Below are 12622 nucleotides of genomic sequence, written 5' to 3'. Positions count from 1 at the left end.
AAAAGTTTATTTTGGCTGACATTTCTAGTCTGTAATCCTTTTGCTCCATTGCCTTATGACAAGGCAGTATGTCATGACAGAGAAAGCCCAATCACCTCATAGCTGGGAAGGAAAAGGAAAGAAAGAGGAAAGGGCAGAGTCCTATGGAAAACACATCCCCGATGACCAGAAGACCTCCCCCACAAGGTTTCATCTCAAAAGATTTCACTTCCTCCTTTAATATATGGGCCCTTTGGAGACACTAATTCAGACTATAGCATTGGGCATTAACCCAGACAGGTGACTTAGCTCTTTATATTGTAGTTTCTCTTAACTCAGATTTTAAAATGCCAGTTCATACTTTTGTGAACTTTCTTCAGTCATTCAAATTATTTTTAACAAAGTAAAATGTAATCAGATCTGGGGCTGAGGATGTGGCTCAAGCGGTAATGCGCTTGCCTGGCATATGTACAGCCCGGGTTCGATCCTCAGCACCACATACAAACAAAGATGTTGTGTCTGCCGAGAACTAAAAAATAAATATTTAAAAATTCTCTCTCTCTCTCACTCTCTCTTTAAAAAAAATAGACCGATCTGTTTATAAAGAAAAATGCACCTAATTAAATAGAATTCATTTTTTTTAGTTGTACATAATACCTTTATTTTATTTATTTATTTTTATGTGGTGCTGAGGATCGAACCCAGGGCCTTGCACATCCAAGGCGAGTACTCTACCCCTGAGCCGCAACCCCAGCCCTAGAATTCATTTTTGTTCCCCTTGTTTGGTGCTTCCTTTACATGATATAACAATCACATTTTATGCAAGTTGCATCTGTGACACCTACAGTTTTTAACTTGTACAACTGTATCTCATCTATTTTGTAACTCCAGCACCTTTTATAAATGTGACAAAAATTTTAAAATGTTTTATGCCTTAAAGTATCCAGTTTTTGATTTTGGTACTGGGGATTGAACCCAGACAGATGTTGCTGAGCTACTAGTCTTTTTTTTTTTTTTTGAGACATGGTCTCATCAAGTTGTTCAGGCTGACTGCAAACTTGTGATCCTCCTGCCTCAGCATTCCAAGTCACTGGAATTACAGGCGTGCATCATCACAGCCAGCTAAGGGATTCAGTTTTAACTAAAGCATTATACAGTTTTACAAGTAGAAATTTTTGAGGCATAAAGATTTTGGGTTCCTAAAAATATATATATATATATACATATATATATATTTTTTTTTTGGTACCAGGGATTGAACTCAGGGGCACTCAACAACTGAGCCACATCCCCAGCCCTATTTTGTATTTTATGTAGAGACAGGGTCTCACTGAATTGCTTAGCACCTCGCTGTTGCTGAGGCTGGCATTGAACTCACAATCCTTCTGTTGCCCCAGCCTCCTAAGCTGCTTGGATTATAGGAGTGTGCCACAACACCTTGCTTCATTTTTTTTAATTGATAATAATTCCCATACCATGAAATTCACCTTTTTGAAGTATACAATTCAGTATAAATATATTCACAGAACAAAATTTTCATCTTTCTCAAAAGAAACTCCATACCATTAGCAGTCACTCATTTCTCCCCAGTCTCTAGCCCCTGGCAGTCACTAACCTCTATTTCTATTTATCTGCCTATTGTGCTCATGTCATGAATTATTCACATTATATGGTCTCTTACGTCTAGCTTCTTTACTCAACACAGACAGTGTTTTCAAGGTTTATCCATATTGTGGCATGCTTTTACTCTTATGTCTAAAAAATATTTATTTGTATGAATGTGTACATCTTGTCCATCCATTCATCATTTGGTGGCATTTTACTTTTTCAGTCTTTAGCTGTAATGAGTGGTGTTGCTGTGAACATTTATGTAGAAGTTTTTTTTGTGTGAGCATCTTTTCAGATCTCTTAGGTATATGCCTGGAGTGGTTATATGGGAACTCTGTGTTTAACATTTTAAGGAATTGACAAACTGTATTCCTAAGCCATTGTCCATCGTTTTAACTACAGCCATCTTAGGAGGTGTGAAATAGGATCTTGTGTTTGTTTGTTTCTGGGGGGGTGTGCTTGGGATTGAACTCAGGGGCACTCAGTCACTGAGCCACATCCACAACCCTATTTTGCATTTTATTTAGAGACAGGGTCTCATTGAGTTGCTTACCACCTCGCTGTTGCTGAGGCTGGCTTTGAACTTGCAGTTCTCCTATCTGTCTCCTGAGCTGCTGGGATTACAGGCATGCGCCACTGCCCCCGGCAGATCTTATGTTTTTTATTTTCATTTCCCTAATAACTAAAGATTAAAGATGTTGACTATCTTGTCTCACTTGACAAGATATCATTGACCCATTTTCAAATTGAGTTATTTGTCTTTTCATTAAGTCTAAGAGAACATTTTGGATACTGAACATCAGATGTTCAATTTGCAAAATACTCTCTCCTATTCTGCAGGTTGTCTTTCTTGTTTTGGTATTATGTCTTTTATAGCAAAAAGGTTTTGAATTTTGATAATGTCCAGTATATCTTTTTTTTTCCTTAGTTGCTTGCAGCATTAACATGTGTCAGCTTAAAACTTTCTAAACATTATACTTGGTTATTCATTTGACTTTCATTTAGCCACTGCTGGGCATATTGCTTAGTATTAAGTACTCCATAAATAGTTGGTGAACTTTTTTTTTTCTTATAGAAATTGCCGTCATGAAACTTTTAGTCATCTTACCCAAACCTCTAACAACCTGGGTAAGCTAAAGATGTGAATGAAGCATGTGAATACAGCATGGGAAGATTGTGTTTACAGATTTTTCCAGCATGTCCTTAGAGGTCTGATATATGGATGACAACCACCATGGTCTGCCTGCAATATGAAAAATGACTGCCTGCCTTTCAGTGGGCCTGAAATCCATCTTAGGTTTACTTAGCCTCAGCATTAAGTTCTGCTTAAAAGAAATATTGAGATCAGTTACTCAAATAAAAACTGGTATTAGGATTAGGCTAAAATCTGCCAAAAGTAAATAGTGAAGCAACATGGTTGATTTGACACATTTTCAGGAAACTAGAGGTAAACTGATGCAATTTTTAGAAGTATATCACTATCGAATAATTTTCTAAATTCAAACCAGTAAACATTAGTTTGCCTTGGGAATAAGTAAATTTTAAATATTTCACTTTTACATAATTAGGCAATAGTTTTGTCTTTTGCTTCATATGGTATCTTTAATGCTTAATTGTCCTTTTACTTAAAAAACAAAACTATTGTCTTGTATACTTACATTTACCAAAGTTTTATTCTTTTCAAATAAATATGTAAGTACTCTAAATAGTGAACAATATTATAATTAGTTACAAAGAAGAAAAAATAAGAGATTAGGGAAACAAAAGGTACCTTTACAAAATTTTTCATTTGGGAATGGAGTGAGAATGGAAAGCCCAGTTCCAGGGTTATTCACTGGTATAGCTCATGCATTTTTCTTTGTGATTGTCTTCCAGGAAAATCTGGTTTAAGAACACTGGTATTAAGTTAACTTGTTTACATGAAACAGTAAAAGATTATTGCATAACTACAAAAAATGTAGTTGTATACATATCTATCAAATTATTTTTATGCTGTGTCATTTCTATTTGGTGTTATGATAATCTTCAGCACACATGGACTGAAAGTCAAGGACTTCCATTACACTGGTTCCAGAGTGGTGACCAGATGAAATTCTGGTATTTACTGGCATTGGTGCTAGATGTCACATTTTATGTGTTAAAATAAACATTGATTTTGAGACCCTGTGACTTTGTGAATGTTTCAGAAATAGCTTTAAAGAAAATAAACGTCTAAAGCAGGTGACTGCCTTCCAGAAAGAGCAAAAACAGCCCTGTTTAGAGACTTTGAGGATCAAAGCAAAGGAAATAGTTCTCTCCTTTCAGGCTTACTTTAGTCTTTAAAGTTTGCTTTGTTTTTTGTCAAAATACTTTGTTCATATTGCCCTAGCATTTCATTGAGCACTTTTTCCCCCTAGGCAGTTCGTGTAACCTAAATGTGTGATGCTTTTGGTAGTTACAGATAGCACTATCTATCATTAGTGAGGTCTTAGGACAAATGACAACTTTCTGGCTTGTTCCAAAATATTATGGAATTGTGAAGATAAACTTGACGTTGACTGTAATAGTCTAGCTGGATTTCTCACATCCCTTTTCATCTTCCAATTTTTATGCCCTCCTTTCTTCACTGTGGTTTTTAATTTATAGTGTTTGTGAGTCTTTGGCATGAAGTGTACCCATAGATTTACTATATGAAAGCCCAGTTCCTTTATCTCAAAAACGTGCTATTTATAGTCTAAAACTTTCTGAGTGAATCAGACTGAAGTCAGCTTCCACACAAATTTGCTGAAATCATCCCTGCTTGCCTTCCCTGCCTTGCTAGTACCACCCCTTTACTTATCACTTGCATAATAAATCACTTGCATACTTTTATCTCATTGTATTTCTGGGGAATTTACCTAAGGCACTGACAATAAAAGTGATTTGTAACAAAATCAAATGGGATTTCCCCCATCCCATTCTGAAATATCAACATTGGCATCATAACATGCCAGTTCCACAAGATCAAATAGCCACTAGTGTCAGTACCAATGAGTACTGTAGAGAGCTTACTGTAGAGAGCTTACTGAGGGCTACCAATTAAAGAACTTGCTCTATCACCAACTATCATGGAAGCCTTGGGAGAATTTCCCTCTTGGAGGAATACAGTGTTTGGGAATGAGGTTTAGTCCTTTGGATTCTCCATTGTGTGGGGGAGGAAACAATGTATCTGCACTCAGAAACCATAGGAAGGATGCCTGAGGCAATACTCAAGATTCAAGATGATTGTAACAAGGGAAGACCAACATTTTCTCCTCTGTTTGGATTTATCCAGATTAACTCAGTTGTTTTATTCCAGGGCATGGAGACAGAATTGGAGGGGTGATGTGGGCACTGTTTAGCAGTTGGACTCTGTCAGCCTGAGGATTGATCCAGAATTGATCCATGAGCTGGGAGCTAGAAAGCTTCTACAACAGCATAATTTGGGGCTGGGGGTTAGCTGCAGCAAACGAATGAGGTATGATGCCACTACCTGGGGGTCAGCTACCATATAGCTAACTGTCCGTCTCAAGGCACAGCTAGTGACTGGGGAAACAGCTCAAGAACAAGCCAGGAGGGCAATAGGGGTTGCCACTGTGCACATTGGAACCCATAAACCACTTAGGAGTGCTGTTGGAGCCAATTAGGTAAAGGGCTACAATCCACAGTAAGGCATTATTTCTCAAACAAGGCTGCATGAGAGATCACTTGTAAAATTGAAAGCCACAAAATCCATACTCAAGCCCCATCCCAATCCAAGGAAGTTAGAGGTGTGGTATTGTTGCTAAAGGACTCCAGATTGTTTTAAAATTTAGCCTAAATGAAACCATTGCAATAAGGAAACCTCTTTTAGCCAGGGAAGACAGCAGAGAGTATATAAAAATGAAATCATCTGTGGTTAGAGTAGGCATATGCTACATAAAGAGGAAAAACTTTGATTTATAATTGTCTATGAAATAGGAGACTTAAAAATAGGAATGAGCTTTAGAAAGTGAAATGGACTATTAAAATGCCTAAAAATTTAGAGAATTTAGCCAAGAAGGTAAAGGTGATGCTACTCAAGAGGAAAGGGTGATCCAACAGTTGGAAAAAGAAAACTGTCACAGGTTTATTCTCCAAAGACTTGAGTCTTTCTACTAGCTGTAACTTTAAAGACCTTTGAGGTTGTGTAGCTTTGCATCTTAACCTGCTGCAGTTTCTAACCAAGTGTCTGTGAATCATGTTAGGTGAATTTGAAGTTAGGTTACTTTTAAGAAATATTGATAATCCATAATGTTAGTGGGATTTTTTTTATATCACACACCTTTTCAATTCTTTTACCCCTTTTCTTGAAAATTTCCTTGTTCAGTGACATTACATATGATATTAACTTAGATTTTGGATATTAAAGAGTCATAGAAGTATAACTTGTTCTGAAGGTTCCCTGTAGGTGGCATTACTTCTCTTTGTGTTTAATAGTTTATAGGAAGGAAGTTGTAAAAATAGAATCTATTTTGAATTAATCACAGTTAGATTTTTAAGGTGAACTAAATTTGTTTTTTTTTAAATAAGCCTATTATGAGCTCCTTTCAGAAGATAACATGGATCACTTTCTTATAAAATTATATTTGGCGTGTGTGTGTGTGTGTGTGTGTGTGTGTTTATTTTAGTTGTAGATGGACAGAATACCTTTATTTTATTTATATTTTTAGAGTGGTACTGAGAATCAAACCCAGTGCCTCACATATGCTAGCTATGCTAGCTATGCTAGCTCTACAACTGAGCTACCACCCAAGCCTCTATTTTTGTTTCATTTTGATACGTTTGAATGTCTTTCATAAAGGTACATGAATTACAATTCATTAAACATTTTATCTGCTACTGATATCGTCTGTAAGAGGGATATATGCTTTTTTTTTTGTTCTGGGGATTGAACCCAGGGGCACCCAACCACTGAGCCACATCCCCAGCCCTGTTTTGTATTTTATTTATAGACAGGGTCTCACCAAGATGCTTAGGACCTTGCTAAGTTGCTGAGGCTGGCTTTGAACTTGTGATCCTCCTGCCTCAGCTTCCCAGGTATACAGGCATTTAAGAGGCTAAATTAGTTCAAGTGAACCTTTGAAAAAATTAAATTCACCTTGAAAATACCTTTTACATAATACATGGTTTTACATCTGAGGACTTGAAACTTCTAATTAATTTTAATTAGTTTTTCAAATCAGTGTTCCTTTCTCATTAGAGTAGCACTTTTACATCAAAAGACTGAAGCCCTGTCTTTGGTTATCTCACAATCCTATAATCTTAGGTCAGCTATTTGCCTTTTGGGATTTTTCTCCTCAAGAAACATTGGGATTTGAAAGTATTTTTGATTTGTTTGATAACAAACATTATAAAAGTGGAATATCCAGATTTTATACCATAGAGACCTAATACAAATACAGGGGGGGAAATGTGCCAACAAAGCTTACTGAAAACTAAGCAATGGAAAATGAAATGCTTTTAATTTTCATTATTTTACATAGAAAAGCAGTAAGATTTTCAAACTATTTCCAATAGTTAAGTTTAACTATCAGGGATTAGAGTTAAGACACTGTCTTAATTTCTCATGTGTTGATGGAGTTCTGTAAATACCTAGGAAGTATTCATCAATTGTGAGATACTCTTAAGTAATTTACTACTAATAGCAAGATATGATAGTTTGCAAATAATAGATTTAAAATATGCTATATTGAGTTATCTGCATGATAATCTTTTTCTCATATTCATTCTGAAAACTGCATGGCAGAGGGTAGGCCCTAAGACCAGATTATCTGGATTTGAATCCCAGTTCTAACATTTACTAGCTGTGTTAGCTAGGGAAACTTACTTAAACTCTCTGTGCCTTATTTTCCTCATGTGTAAGTTGAGGATCATAATAGTATCTATATCATGCAATGCCATGGGGGTTAAATTAGTTTAATACATGTAGTCCATGAAGATACTTAGCACACAGTAAGTTTAATAAATGTGATTAGAGTAGGGGTACAATTACAGGGAGAATTTGGAAAATGCCAATTGATTTTATTTGTTGCAGTGTGAAATATGGGCATCTTTTTCAGAATATAGGATGCATGTAAACATTCCTTTCTGTTAGGAGAGGAAACTGGGATAAAGGAAGATTGAGAACACTGTTCCACCATACAGTTATTTGAACAAGTATGCAGTTTTAGAAAGAGGAAAATATGGTAGAAATAAATCATTGTTTACCCTTAATTTTTTTTTACAATTTTAAAGCAAGTGCCATGAGCATTCAAAAGCCAAGGATCAAAGAAATTACCTTCTTTAGGGGCTGGGATTGTGGCTCAGTGGTAGAGTGCTTGCCTAGCATGCACGAGGCACTGGGTTCAATCCTCAGCACCACATAATGTAAAATAAAGATATTGTGTCCACCTAAAACTTAAGAATAAATATTTTTAAAAAAAAGAAAGAAAGAAATTACCTTCTTTAAATAGGGAGTCGGGGTGTGCTGGCTGGAGCTTCAAGATTAACATTCTATTGACCCCAACCCTTAGCCAATTCTGCCTTCTAGTTCTTATCCCTGTTAAACCTGAGAGCAGTTAGGTAGCAAGTAATTAAAGTACAGCAGAAGGTCATAATTCTAAGGTCTATATAACAATATTTTCAGAGTTTAGATCTATTAATTATAAAGGAGCTTCATAGCAGTTGCTTTCAGATGAATGGTCTTTTACTATGTGTGTAATAAGTATGCGATAGGATGCAAAGTCTTAACTAATTCCTCGAGCTACCTATCAACAGACAACATGAGAAAACTTAAATTGCTCTGCAGTGTTAAGTAACACATATGCTCTACTACATATTAAACTTTCAAGCCTTTTTATTATCTACTGATAGAAAAGATCATTGTGAATACTAAACAGCTGGTCTTAATTTTAAAAATTCTTATTACATCTATTAACTTCTTTTGATAAAGAATCAATTCACCTTTTTTTAATATTCACAAGGATGAAAACATTGCTAGATACAGCTCAAGACATAAATGAGTAGTTAACAAATTTCTTTCAGGTTATTAGTTCTATTGAGCTACCTCTGGCAGTTGATTAAACTCTTGATGGGTCAGTACTTTCTTTTTTTTTAATCTTTATTTTTATTTATTTATTTTTAATGTGGTTCTGAGGATCAAACCCAGTGCCTCGTACATGCTAGGCGAATGCTCTACTGCTGAGCTTCAACCCCAGCCCAAGTACTTTGAAATCTTCAGTAATTTTTCGAAGGTTAACTCATTTGTTAATCTACTTAAATTCCAGGCCCATATATTGGCTCATTATTGCTTAGATAAATCATTGTCAGAGTTATAGTTAAAGTACCAACAATACTGTATACCTACCATTCAATACTCGATCTTGTTCTTTTAAAGAATGTGTTCTGAACTGGGTGCAGTGGTGCACACTATAATCCCACTGGCTCAGAAGGCTGAGGCAGGAAGATGGCAAGTTCAAGGCCAGCTTCAGCAACTTAGTGAACCCATCTCAAAAAATAAAAAAGGGCTAGGGATATAGCTCAATGGTAAAGTGCCCCTGGGTTAAAGACCAGTTAACCTCCCCCACCCCCAAAATAATGTGTTCTGAAAATCTGTTTGTACTGCATGTATAGAACAGTTTCATATTAAAGTGATCTAAATAAGAATAGCATGATTTATCCAAAGCTTAAATGAGAAGCTTTACACTTAGCATTCAGAATGAGTGTAAAGAATAATCTCATGCAATAGAACACAGGACTGAAATCTAGAAACTTACAAACAGGACAAACAAGTTGAACATTCTCACAAGTAACAAATGTTTAACCAGAGAATGTTTTTGGATTTCAGTGACATTTATTGTGTAAGTATAATGATGTTCTTGTAAAATAGCTATTGTATTTCTAAATTTTGTTACAGGATTTTTTTTAATTGTTCAGAATTTGCTTTTTATTTTCAGGTATGTACTAGATACACATATTCAGTCTATTTACTCTCTGCCCTTATAAAATAAGTGTCTGGTTGCTAACCTGGGATTCCAAGGAACAGGAGCAAAATGGAGAAGTGTTGTATAGCTGGTAGGAACAGAATTCCCAGTTAACTCTGGAAGACAGTTCCATTTAAGTTCTAGATATGATCACCTTCCCTTTATGTACCCAAGCTTGAATAGTCTATTTTTCTCTAAAGAAAGCAGCTCACTTGATTACTATCTAATCTAGCTGTATTTCCTTAGGCCATTTAAACTCTTTGAATGCTCTCCTTTCTGTAAAGTGAGAATGGTACCTACTGACTAGCATTGTGACTATAGTTAAGCTAGGTAATGTATGGGAACAAAGGTAGGGAAGAAGGCAATCTCCCAACTGTTTCATTCTGAGACTTCAGACTGGTAAACTCTTGCAAGCTGGAGGGATACTTAAGACACTGTCCTAAGTAAGCGGCATATAACATGATCCAGGAAAACATAATCTTCAGTTGTCAAAAAGAAAGAGTTCCAAGTTAATAGCAGTGTGCCTGTGGTTTACTTTTATATCTCACTCAGATTTATTTATTTATTTATTTTGTTGGTCAGGGACATACTGGGGATTAAACCCAGGGTTGCTCTACCACTGAGTTTTTCCCCCCAGGCTTTTTATTTTTTATTTTGAGATACAGTCTCACTAAGTTGCTGAGGCTGGCCGGGAACTTGCAATCCTCCTGTCTCAGCCTCCCTAATAGCTAGGATTACAATTATGTACCACTAGGTCCAGCTCACCCAGATTTCTTCATTTTATCTTTTAGACTCCACCATTGCCACAGAAGAGAGTAAGCAGTCACAGGGGGAAAGAATCAAGAGGTTACTCTCATTAAAAAAAAATCCTGTTTGACATCAATAATGTTTAGGACATTACTGGTTTGGTAGTTCACAGCAGAATGTACCAAAAAAGAGAAGTAGTCCACTTGTGAAAACATGTAGAGCCCAGTGTGGCAGACTTTTGGAGGCTTCAGAGGGCAGAACTTAGCAGAGAAGTTTCTGGAGACCTTTCAGAATACTTACATAAATGAACAAACAGCAAATGAAATGTAGTTCATTGTTGTTGCATTTTCTCCAGATTTAACTCAAAGCTAAGGTCCTATGTATAAAGAGTCTAGAACAACTTATATAAAATCCACAATATGGTTCTTTTCCCTTATCTCATTATCAAAGCCTCCCTCTATGGCTTCTCTGAAACTCAATGTTTTTTTTTTCCATTCCATTCAATCAACAGGCTCTATGCTAAGTATCAGGGATACACATCACTCTCTTGGATATTAGGGACAAATAAATCAATAAGATGTATCTCATATCCTTAAACTGTCCATTCACCCATAATAAGAGAGACATAGGAAAAAAATCATTGTGATTTTGGGATAATTGTAATAATAAAGATATAAATCAGTTATAGTGGCAGTGCAAAGGAAGTATGGTCAATTTTACTTGAATGGTAAGGGAAGAGTTCATGGAGGAGACTTGTGCTGATATTTTTGAAGGATAAATTGAAACTCATGGGACAACCTGTGAAATGTTATAGACAAGTAGTGCAAGCATATCAAACTTGGTTTCTGTGTGGTTAGATCATTGTGGAGGAAGTAACTCATAGGTAGGCTCGAGGGCAGGGGAAGAATATGGAACACCTATATGTCATATGTAGAAGTGTAAATTGAATTCTGTAAGCAATAAGAAAGTATTTAAATACTTTAAGCAGAGAAGTCACCTGGTCAAATTATTGTAGAAAAATCATTCTGACAGTAGGAAGGGTGGACTAGATAGGATTAGATATGTCATAAAAAGATCAGGAAGGAAGCATTAACCATGGCCAGAAAAGAGACAGGGAAAGTGGAGTCTGCACTCAGGCAGTAGCAGTAGGAATTGAGGGGAAGGGATGGTTTCAGGAACTATCATAGAGCTAGACTAAGATGTTGCAAGTCAGATAGGTGTCCATAGAGCATCCTGATGAAGTCAAGGCTCTTCAGTCCACATAGCACCTTGGTACACATCATAAAGAGACCCTTTTTCTTAAAACTTCATGTTGTAATGAGGTAAGTTTATGAGAACTACAGATTTTATTGCCTTCTGTCAGAAAATTGTTATGTACACAATCATACAACTTTAGAGTCAACAGTTATAACTTGAATTTTTTTGCTTTAACTTCAAAACAGTAACAATGTCTCCTGTGTGAATGACATCCCCTCTCAATGGTGCTCTTTGCAGTAACCAGCCTGAGCAACCACACACTGCAAACCTGATTAGATATGTGAAATCATCATATAATAACTAGGTTTGAGGGAGTAATGGGTAGATATTGAAAGATTAAGTCTTATAAATCACCCCAAATGTACAGATGGATTGAACATCCATGATAAGGCCCAGGGAAATACCAGAATTTCAGGAATAATTGAAAAAAAAGAGAATGAATAAAGGTGAAATATTGAAATGTTTTCTGCTTTGGCCTTAGAAACAACAATTCTTAAATATGTGGATGGTCATACAGCTTCATTTGTATTTCATACATTGATATTTCCAACCTGCCTTTCATATGCCAGGTTCATATTTGGTATGTCTGTCTCCAAGTGGGTTATATGCAGTAGTGCCATCTTTGTGCAACTGAATACCTGTCCCTTATTCTATAAAAATGAGAGAAGACCTCCTCCCAAATGTGTTGTTACTAATGATAAGAAGCTCTGGTCTCAAATTAATACAACCTAGATCAGGATGGAAGTCCCTGGTTTTCAGAAAGCAGTAAATCTTTAACATTAATGGTGATACATTAGACTTAGTTTCTAAATTCACTTGTGAGAAGGAATGTGGAGAGTATGAGGAATACAGAACCAACACTCACTGGAAATATTAGTGTTGAACATGGGGACTCTCATTCTTTATTTCCTTTTGGGGGCTGGAATGCCCCTCCTGGTGACTTAAGGAGATTTGGGTTTTCCCCTCTGCCCAGCCATCTGTTTTTTCTTTCTCAGTTGTCTTTAATTCATCTTTTTTCTCTGTTGCCATATCTCACAATCCCTGTCCTATGA

General features: G+C 36.2%; 1 pseudogene; it reads left to right on the top strand.

Moving 5' to 3' along the window:
* LOC144373029 (protein N-lysine methyltransferase METTL21D-like) overlaps window positions 1–12622 on the top strand; it is a 34232-nt pseudogene that overhangs the window by 4134 nt on the left and 17476 nt on the right.

The sequence above is a fragment of the Ictidomys tridecemlineatus genome, unplaced genomic scaffold, assembly GCF_052094955.1.
Source record: "Ictidomys tridecemlineatus isolate mIctTri1 unplaced genomic scaffold, mIctTri1.hap1 Scaffold_214, whole genome shotgun sequence".
NCBI lineage: Eukaryota > Metazoa > Chordata > Mammalia > Rodentia > Sciuridae > Ictidomys > Ictidomys tridecemlineatus.
This window is presented reverse-complemented; position numbering and strand designations above follow the sequence as displayed.